This window comes from Vicugna pacos, chromosome 3, assembly GCF_048564905.1.
Source record: "Vicugna pacos chromosome 3, VicPac4, whole genome shotgun sequence".
Classification (NCBI taxonomy): domain Eukaryota; kingdom Metazoa; phylum Chordata; class Mammalia; order Artiodactyla; family Camelidae; genus Vicugna; species Vicugna pacos.
Window position 1 is genome coordinate 37571975 of NC_132989.1, and position 11122 is coordinate 37583096.

The following is an 11122-nucleotide window of genomic DNA, read 5'->3' on the forward strand; positions in this document are numbered from 1 at the left end:
CTACTCTTGGTTTAAAATAATTTAAAACGGCCAGAAAAAAAAATTACTATGCTAAAACAAAACTAGAACTGCTGTATTTTATCAATATCACGATTTTTAAACATCTTGTTTTCCTCAGTAGGAAATATGCATGAGAGCCTGCATCAGTTCTCTTCATGCTATAGAAATAGCCTCAAAACTGTCTGTCAGAAATTTCATGAAATGCTAAAAGCCATGCTGAGCTGCTCCTTCCTGTTTTCCCTATTTGAGTCCAGGTATTAAAAAAAAAAAAAAGCTCTTCCTGCTCTTGGGGTCATCTACTCCTGATTTAGCCATTTTGCTTCTCCTTCATACCAATCTTCTTTCTATTTCACTTTTCCACAGTCTTCCTCCAGGGAGCAAATTCACAACAGGATAGGTGGTCAGCAGCCAGCCCTTCCTCCCAGCAGCAGCCCTAAGCAGGCTGCACAGACTCTACCAGCTCCAAATGTGGCGGGAATCACTGGGTAAGAGAGAGCCGGGAGGTTATTTCAGAAGATTGGTATCTTCAAGGAACTGGATTATTTGGGAGCACTTAGAAAAGTGTGGGAAGCAAGGGAAATTTTCTTTTTTACCTGCAATTGCAACACATTAATGCAAATGCTGAAGATCCTTTTAGTTTGCAAAAGCACTCTGTAGATCTGTACTTTTTTCTCTGCCTGAGGAATTCAGATCGTTAAGCACTTAGCAATTGTTAGCAGTGGAAGCCTTTAGTCAATACATTGTATCTCCACTCAAAGTGGCTTTTTAATCATATACATTACTGTTTACAAAGTCAAAATTGTAATATGTATACCCCATAAGCTGAATTGGTGTACATTTCAATAACACAACATTTTGCAGTCGAGTTTGACAGATAACTGTCACTTCCAGAGATGAATTACCTGTAGGTTTTATTTTGGTGACAGAACAGTGACAAAATCCTAAATTACATAGAAATACAATGAAATTGCCCTATTTTCTCAAGAGCTCTTCCTAAAATCATTGAATAGTCATCAATTAAACTAATTCAATAACTTGAAAAAGGGGTAGTAAAAACTCTTTTGTTCATATTAGAAATGGAAATATTAATTATAGCTTACTTACATTTTCTAAATAGTAAATATTCAACATGGGTGAAATCAATGAATAGACCACTCAGTAAATCTCCTTTATTGAACAGAAAGTATGTTTCAAAGTATCTTTTAACATATCATTTAAAATATTATTAAAAAATCCAAGATATATAGGTAACCATTTACGGTTAAAGAATTATCAAAAGTTCAAAAGCAACTTATTTTAGACTGACTTCACATTTTATTTTGGTTCCATTACTGGCTCTTTAACTATAGTTACCTGCAAGTAACTTCAGTTAAAGAGCCAGTAATGGAACTGAAATGTGATCTTGCTTCGCCACATTCAGCTCACTCTGATAACTAGAGGCCGGAAGGACCTTCCAATTTAACAATAACCATTACATGAGACTTTTATGATGAGACGAGTAATATGTGTAAAATACTTCCTAGAGCATCCACTGAGCTTTACCTGGTATACAATAGGTATACTTTGGCAATTGAGAAACTGCATATGATTGCAAATGGAGCAAATATAACACTATACCCTGTCTAGTTGATAATGCATTTTCTAGAAGTGCCAAATACATACCCAGAGATGGTAGGAAAATTTATTATTTCAAAAACCAATTTGGCAAACAAATTAAATACATCAATTAATCTTCAATGTATATGAATCTGTTAATTAATCAATGTATGTTCTTTTAGGGATTTTAAATGATTGTTTTTGTAACATTAAATTTGAATCAAATAGTGATTCCCCCTTGAAGCACACTACGATGCTAAGGAACACTGTTTGAAAATCATAATCTAAATAAACTATAGAGTAGATAGGGAAAATACATTGGTTGTTAGGGGACAGACAACAACTAATCATAGTATTATGACTTAATTCATCAGTGACCACTAAAGCAGGGGTAGATTTACTAAAATATAAACATTACAAAGACTCTTCTCACACATTACAACTGCCATTTTTTCACATGAACATGTTTCTTTCCATTCATTCATGTGTATTTTGTTTAATCTAAACAGTGTATATTTATACTTATTTCTGGGCATATTTTTAAAAAAGGGGGACGTTTTATTTGTAGAACCCTTTTAACAAGATAGTGTCAGATATTTCATTAGAAAAACAAAGTAACTCTGTAAAGTATATTGTATAATATAAAATATGTGCAATATTATAGCTCTGGGAAAGGGGTGAAAACAATCAGCATTATGGGAGTCAGTGAATCATAAACATTAAAACCAACAGACTCCTAAGGAGATTCAAACAGTTAGAACTCTCTCCTGATCAAGGGAAGGTCACACACACAGTCATTTGCTTACACCAGCCATCACAACTCTATCAACACCAGCAGTGGTTGATGTGTTATTTTTTAAAAAGTGCATCACACTTAAATAAAAGTAAATGACCTATGGTTAATGACTAAACATGGGACAATTGGTAAAATTTGACAAAGATTTGTAAAGTAGATAACAGCACTGTACAAGTATTAATTTCCTAATCTTGGAAACGGTATTAGGATTACGTAAGTGAATGTCCTTGTTTTATAGGAAATACACACAAAATATTTAGAAATAAAGGAACACTATGTATGCAAATTACTCTCAGTGATTTCAGAAAAACATTTAGAGTGAGAGGAACTGAATAATGAAGTAAGTATGGTAAAGAATAAAACAGCTATATAATACGGGTACACAAGAATTCTGAATACTAGTTGAAGAAATGCTGTGTGACTGAAGTTCTTTCAAAACAAAAAGTTTTAGACATCATCTTACAAAGCATATTTTTTCTTCATGATGATACTCGATAAACAATAACTTAGTATATAACTACTATATATAAAATAGACAACAAGTTTCTTCTGTATAGCACAGGTAACTATATTCAATATCTTGTAATAACCTAAAATGAAAAAGAATATGAAAACGAATATATTTATGTACATGTACGACTGAAACATGCTGTACACCAGAAATTGACACACTGTAACTGACTATACTTCAATAAAAGAAACCAAAAACCACAATAACTTAGTGCAGAGATCTACAATGCTATTCTTAAATTTGAGGAGAGGAACATAGCAACAGACACAGTACTCTCATGGAGCTTTTATATATGTACATTATATATATATATGTATATATATTTGTGTGTGTATATACACACATACAAGCCAAACAAATACAATGTAAACTGACTATAAGAAATCATATTGAATTCAAAATGGATTGCAATCTGATTCATTACGTTATTTAGATTCATATCTGTTACACATCTTTAAAAATAACTGCGCCCTACCTGACAACATTCTGATAAAAATTTTGGTTCATTTACAAGGTTAATTCTAAAACCATAAAAAATTTCAACTACCGATAAGATCAAAATTTTTCACGCAAGAGTTTTTCATACTGTACATGCTGATGTGAATTGTTTAAGGAATTGCATTTCTCTTCTTTCTAATTTGACCAGTTAGAGCCCACACGTAAATACATAAAGTCACCAAATATTTGAAGATTTCACTTTAAAACGATTTATTTTGAAATAATGTTTGAAAATACACTGAAAACAGAATGATACACCCATTTGTACTGTGTGTGTAGGGAGAGGAGAAAAAGTGAAAAATAGAAAGAGGTGAGAAGTGATATATTTTTAAGTACAGAGAGCCAGATACGTAACTCCATCTATAAAATGATACATACAAAAAAGATACAATAGGATATTTTAAGTGCAGTATAATCAAGGACATTTGAGTCTACCTTAACCATCTCTTATTAGGTGCTGTGAATATCGCTCTTATATGCTTTATATGCATGTATTCTCAAAGGAGGAATATTTGAGTTCAATGAATAACAGCAAAAATATAATATTTTAGAAGATATTCAAAAACACAAGACTAATAGATATGTGTGTGGGGCGGGTGCTCATGCTCCTGATGCTGATGCTGAATGCTTTCTGAACTCAATCCTTGACTCTCTTCAGTTTCATGGCTTTAAATACTACCTGTTTGCCAATAGCAACCACATTTCAATCTCCAGTTCAGACCTCTCAAAAAAACTAAATGTTTTATATAATTGCTTACTAAACATCTTTGTCCAGATTTCTAATAAGATTTCAAGCACCATCTGTCAAAAACTGAACTTCTATCTTCCCACACTTGTCCCAATGAAGTCTTCCTCATCTCACTGGAGGCAACTCCAAATAATCAGGCCCAAAAAACTGAATTCACCTTTGACTCCTCTCTTGCTGTCAAAACCCACATCCAATCTGCCAAGAAACCTTGTTAGTTATACTTTTGAAACATATCAACATCCAGCCACTTATTACTATCACCACTGCTACCTTTCTGGTCCACATCATCATATCATCGTCTGTCAAGGGACTATTACAGTAGCCTCCTAATCTTCTCTTTTCTGCCTTTGATGTCCTATAGGCTATTCTCAACACAAAAACTAGAATGATCCTTCACATGCGTAATTCAGGTCATGTGCTCTTCTGTTCAAAAGTCCACGTTGGTCTCCTATGTCACTCAGAGAAAAGCTGAAGATGTTACAAGGGTTACAATACACAGTGGCCAGGCTCTACTGTCTTTTTGACTACTCTCCTAGTGACCTTCCCTCACTTCCTCTGTTCCAGCCACAACTGCTTCCTTGAATACACTTGGCATGGTCCTGCCTTGGAAACTCTGCCCTGGCTGTCTATACCAGCTGAAATCTTTTTTCCATAGATATACACATGGCCAACTCCTTCGCCCCTTGAACTCTTTGCTCAAATGACAACTTCACAATAACCATCTGAAAACAGCAACCTATCCCCACCTCCATCCTGGCACTCTAGATGCCCCTACACCAGTCTACTTTTTCTTTCTCATAGAATTTATCAGTTTCTGAAATGCTGTAAAACTTGCTAATTTATTCTGTCTATTGTTTACTGTCCATCACCCCTTTTAAAATTTAAACACCAACAGAGCAAGGATCTTTGTTTCATTTACTGATCAAGTCCCATAGAATTTATCAGTTTCTAAAATGCTGTAAAACTTGCTAATTTATTCTATTGTTTACTGTCCATCACCCCTTTTAAAATTTAAACACCAACAGAGCAAGGATCTTTGTTTCATTTACTGATCAAGTCTCAGAAACAATGCCTAGCACATACAGGCACTCAATATGTATTTGTTGAATTAAATTAAATTGAAAATTAAAAAAAAACAACTTAGTAGAGGTACAGATGATTACTTTCGAATTAACTAAATTTGATGTCTTGGAGTTGTAGGTGGATGAGATGAATATATGTAAAGATTTCTGTATAGAAACCCAGAAGATTACTCCAAAAGGGCAGGAGTAGACTCTCGGGTAACAAGTCCCCATTGCGGCACACCCCTGAGAGATGAAGAGGACCCAAAAGAGCAGAGAAAGCAACAACCTGTGCCTAAAGGGATAGTGCTCTAAGTCAGAATGACCTGGGAACACTGAAAATGTAAGGTAGACATTACCCCAGTCCACTCATTCTATACCTTTTATCTTTATATAGAAAAGTTTCTAGAATGGTATTTGCCAAATGTTACTAATGCCTTTTTTTTTCCTGGAGAATGTGCTTTGCAGTGTGTGTGTGTGTGTGTGTGTGTGTCATTTCCCTAGTATGTGGATTTTTTCCTAATAATCTATAAAGTTGCAAGTTAATTGTTATAGAAAATAAAAGTCTTTCTACAAGCCTATATACATTTCGTATAAAAGTAAAAGTCAAAACTCTTCAAAGATAAAACTGAGTATTTCAAATTTCTTCTAAATTCCTTGAACATAATATTGTACATCATAAGTTTTTAAGAACTCTTTCCTGGGGCATGACTTCAACAATGAAGGTATAAGGACTGTCACAAAACAACCTACAAAATGGGAGAAAAATATTTGCAAATGGTGTGACTGACAAGGGCTTAATTTCCAGAATATACACTCATATAACTTAATAACAAAAAAACAAACAACCCAATCAAAAAATGGGCAGAAGACCTAAACATACATTTCTCCAATAAAGTGATACAAATGGCCCATATGCACATGAAAAAATGCCCAAGATGGCTAATTATCAGAGAAATGCAAATTAAAACTACAATGAGGTTATCACCTCACACTAGTCAGAATGGGCCACAACTAAAAAGTCCACAAATGATAAATGCTGAAGAGGTTGTGGAGGAAAGGGAGTCCGACTACACTGTTAGTGGGAATGAAGTTTGGTGCAGCCAATATGGAAAACAGTATGGAGATTCCTCAAAAAACTGAAAATAGACTTAACATATGATCCAGCAATCCCACTCCTGGGCAAATATCTGGAGAAAACTCTAATTCAAAAAGATACATGCACCCCAATGTTCACAGCAGCACCATTTACAATAGCCAAGACCTGGAAGCAACCTAAATGTCCACCGACAAATGACTTGATAAAGAAGTTGTGGTATACAGCAAAATACTACTCAGCTATGAAAAAGAATGAAATAATTCTGTTTACAGCAACATGCATGGACCTGGAGATCATCATACTAAGTAAAGTAAGCCAAAAAGAGAAAAAAAAATATCATTTGAGATCACTTATATGGGGAATATGTTTAAAAAGGACATAAATGAACCCTATTTATAAAACACAGACAGACTCACAGACATACAACAAAACAAATTTATGGTTACCACAGGGGAAAGGGGTTGGGGAGGGATAAATTGGGAGTTCGAAATTTGCAGGTACTAACTACTACATATATAAAACAGATAAACAACAAGGTCCTACTGTATAGCACAAGGAACTATATTCAATACCTTATAATAGCTTATAATGGAAAATAATATGAAAAAGAATATATATATATGTAAATACATGTATGTATCACTGAATCACTATGTACACCAAAAATTAACACATGGTAAACTGACTATACTTTAATAAAAAAAAACTGTCAAAACAAGAAAAAATTTGAATTATCAACCATTCCTATAAGATCTGATGTCAAAAAAGCTTTAACAAATAATAGTGTAGTTCATTGTTTATAAATGAGCCACAAAGGTGCTCCAAAGGAACTTTAGATAGATTTTCTGAAGAATCTATGTAAAAGAAATAAATACAGAAAACATTTCCAAACGATAGTGTATCCTCACCAATAATGGCATGGCTGGATAATCATAATGTGATTGGTGCATAATTGTTTCCAGAGTGAGGGAATTTGGTAAGATGGTATCTCTGGATCCCAACCAATAGGATCTTACAATTTTGAGACATATTGTACAATCATCATATAAATTTTACTCTCATCTTCTCTGTTAGTATAAAACTCAATTTATGCTTACTTTTTAAAATAGGAGAAAGGAGAACCCAAGCATACTCAAAGAGGAAATTTCTAACAGAATTTCTTTATAATTGTCTCTCCAATTAACTCACTGTCAACAAGTTGACCATGGATGTCTTCAACACATTAGATGCCAGTTAACAACTCTTCCATCACTGTCTTGTCAACTTAACTATACAAAGGCTCAGCAGAGTCACGTCAATAAATTAATTATGTTCTGCAGTGTATTTACATATTTAAGGATGTATGCATCAATTAAACACTTAAAATTTAGCAATATGTCTGGGAGATACTACTCCTTTTTTTCTGTTTTCTCTTGGGTTTTTCTCTATGAAATGAATGCCAATTTAGAGAGTTCCGAAGTGTCAGTTAGACAGTGGCAGAATGTCACAAAGCAAGCTGCCTAAATAAACGAAGATAGAAACAAGAAGGCCAGATCAAAAGATTCAAATTACTCCTCCCGAAATGAATGACCTGCTAGAGAATATATGTGTCCACTGATTTGCTGACTGTATTTGAGAGTGATGGATTATAGATGGAAAACTGAATACCAGGCATGTTCTTCTAGACCTCCACCAGCTATCTCAGACCTCTACCTCACTCACCACATTCTAGTCATAATGACCTCAAGCTCACTAGGACATTGCAGAGGGTGGGAGAAGCCAAGGAGCAATATTCTCCTAAAGGTCTTAACCACTCCTTCCAAACAATGGTTCCCATGGTAAAACTGGGATCAAATATGGCAGCCTGTTGGTTGCCATCAAACTAGGACCACTAAAGATGGGAAGAAGATTCTTATATTCAAGAATGTTTCTGACTTAATAATTTTTCTTTCTTTATGCAGAGAAAAAAACTTGAACACTGGATTTTTAAACCCTTGACTTACTCTAGCCAGTGTAATTGGCAAGCACAGAAAATGGAGCTTAGCAAAGAGAATGATATGGTAGGAGAAGGCTGTCAGTGCATTTCTTTCATTCTTCAATTATTTTTCACCAACTGTATTTCTATTTCTGTTTCTATCTTCTTTTGTACTAAGCTACACAGTGCATGGAATGATGTAGGTAAAATCCTAAGATTCCAACATGCTCCTCTGAAGCCTCCTGCAGAATGTTTGCTACAGCCTTCTACTATTTTGGTAGTAAGGACTGTCTGTATAAGTTCCCTGGCTTAGATGGGAAACAGAAACTCTCATCTTGAGTGCTACCAGGGAAACTCTTCCTCACTATTCAAATCCCTCTTCTACTAAAGTTGTTCATTTCTCCTCCTATCAAATTCGACCCTGCCATTCCTTTACCATACCCACCCACCCAGATCCTCTGCACCTCACCTCATCCAAAATCAGAGGCTACTCAACCCTGCAACAAAACTCTATTTCACTTCTATGGGGTTATCTGAGCACCAGTCTTAAGCTATTTCTCCCCTATTTAATATTTTTAATTAGTTAAGAAAAATGGAAGGAAAAGGGAAACAGGGAAGTAAAGTAGAAAAGAATACAGAGCCAATAGAGGGAACTCCAAAACAGAAAGTTCAGAGAGACAGTGAAAGAAATGAAGGACAAACAAAAGGCAGAGAGAAGAAGTCGAAAAAAGGAAAGGCAGCAAAAAGAGATTTGCTATCATTCACGTACACTGAGGGCTTACTCTGGGGTAGGCATTGTGCTAACTGCTTTACATGTAGTGTTTAAGTAAAAAAAAAAGTGTGCAGCATATTTACAGAGATAGTACTTTTTGCTTGAGAATGGCCTATACTTCATTCCCAAATGGTCAGTTTGTGTTAGATTGATATATGACCGGGAAAAAAAGATGTTAAGAAATGTAAACTTCTTAAAAAATGAAACAAATATTGTATAATATATTCATAGTCATAATGTATAATATATTCTTTTTCTTCTCATTTTATCCCAGCACACAAAACTCAATTTTGCATTATTTTTATTTAATTAAAAAATGTTAGTATTAAAAAGAAAGGAAGCCTGTAACAGTGTGTTCAATATTTTCTGGTATTACAGTTGAATGACTTTATCTACTTACAATGCTCTTAAAAGATGTATCACCATGGTAACTAGATCCTTTGACAATTATTCTATTTCAGTGCAAATCAATATAAAGGGGTTAAAAAATACCCTGTTCTTGAATCTTGAGATTTATACTCACTCTTAAAATTGATCCTTTCCTCCCTTGTCATTTTCAAGAGGATGTTTAAGAATTTTTCTCTGTCCTATTTCAACCCTCATCAGCCTGATTTCAACAGGAGCAGGTCTCAAACCATGAAAGCTGATGCACTTTGTGACAGTGAACTCCCAGCAGGAATTTCTGTACTTAATTCACATGGATAAATATCACCAGAATTTCTTACATAATCCAGAAGCTTATTTACTATGCTTGCTGTTTTACAGAGAAAAATGTAGACTTTTGTCTTAGAGACCAAGATTTTTAAAGATAAGACAGCATTTAACGAAGCCTTACAATACATTATTTCAGTGCACATATAACTTCAGAGATGATTTGGGTTGTAAGTCCCTGTTAAAAGTAAACACTGTTGGAAATTTTAGAAGTTAGTTAACACCTCTTCTGTGTTTCTGCTGCAATTTTATGTACCTCTTCATTAGCAGTGACCATCATGTCATCATTGACATAATTACTGCAGCGCTTCTCTCCAGAAAGCATATCAAATTCATCTTTACAATCATTGCACAGCACCTGACAGTAGGCTCTCAACACATGCTGTAATGAGAAGAGCAATCACACTGAGCACTGGTTGACTTATTCTCCATCAATGACGTGTACCACTTTAATACACATCAAGAACTAATGTCTGCTGGATGGAGATTAATTTTGCATTTCAGGGAGGAGAGAACATTTAAATATGTAATAAAGAATGGTTGCTTAGCAAATTTGTAAAAATATGATTTTCTATTCAAGCCATATTATCATCCAGGTAAATCAGTCACAGTGTCAAACTTCTCTCTTTCCACAAGACCTTTTGGGTCTCTGGAGAACATTCAGACTGTTTAGGATATTTGGAAATCCCATATTATTCAGGTTCCTGCACTCCTCACACAAAAGCCCAGCAGGAGGAGGGCAAAGGGAAGACCTGCCAACAGTCTCCAGACGATTTTTCTGCCCTTCTCATGCTTCTGAGGAAAGAACTTGGCCCTGCATCTTGCTCATACTGAACTCTATATAAGTCACTTTGATACATGGTGTTTCTACCATCACCTCTTTGTACTCTTACCACCAAGGCCCACTCCTTCCCATTCTGCATTGGATCCTTAAGACTCAGCTGGAAACTCAGACACCTTCACAGAGCCTGAATTTCTATCTGATTTAGGGACTCACTGTATTTCCTCTGAGGTACCAGTTTTCCCATTTTCTCCTTTTTCATGGGGGTACTTGCCACTCCCAGCTCTTTCTTTTCCCTTACTACCAGAATGGTGAAGTGGCCACAAATGATCAGTGTCTTGATTCCTACAAAATAATGTCTATAGCAATCACCATTCCACTGCACTCAAACGAAGGCTGTTTTAGGGCAACATCAACTCTATCACACTCCACTGGGTTCTCCTCCACCGCTGCTCTCTGTTCTCACCTTTCTGATTCTCCAGTGTTGACATCGTGCAAAAAGGAACATATTTGTTTTCCTACTGGTGTCATATTTGGATTCCCTTTTCTGACCTCACCACTCCATTATACCTATACCTAAGTTCTAGAATTTCCC

General features: G+C 35.2%; 1 protein-coding gene across 7 annotated transcripts in view; it reads right to left on the reverse strand.

Moving 5' to 3' along the window:
• The window catches only part of PRR16 (proline rich 16), a 246041-nt gene that overhangs the window by 188727 nt on the left and 46192 nt on the right, over positions 1–11122 (reverse strand). Inside the window, exons 1-2 of one of the 7 annotated variants that reach the window (XR_012070460.1) lie at positions 10994–11028; positions 10003–10128 (exon numbers count right to left, since the gene is read on the reverse strand). The exons of 3 other annotated variants lie outside the window; for them this stretch is intronic. The gene's annotated coding sequence lies outside the window, so the exon portion shown is untranslated. Of the gene's footprint in view, positions 1–10002; positions 10129–10899; positions 10966–10993; positions 11064–11122 lie in introns of those variants that run through there. 3 more of the 7 variants (XR_012070466.1, XR_012070477.1, XR_012070470.1) reach the window with 3 other exon arrangements.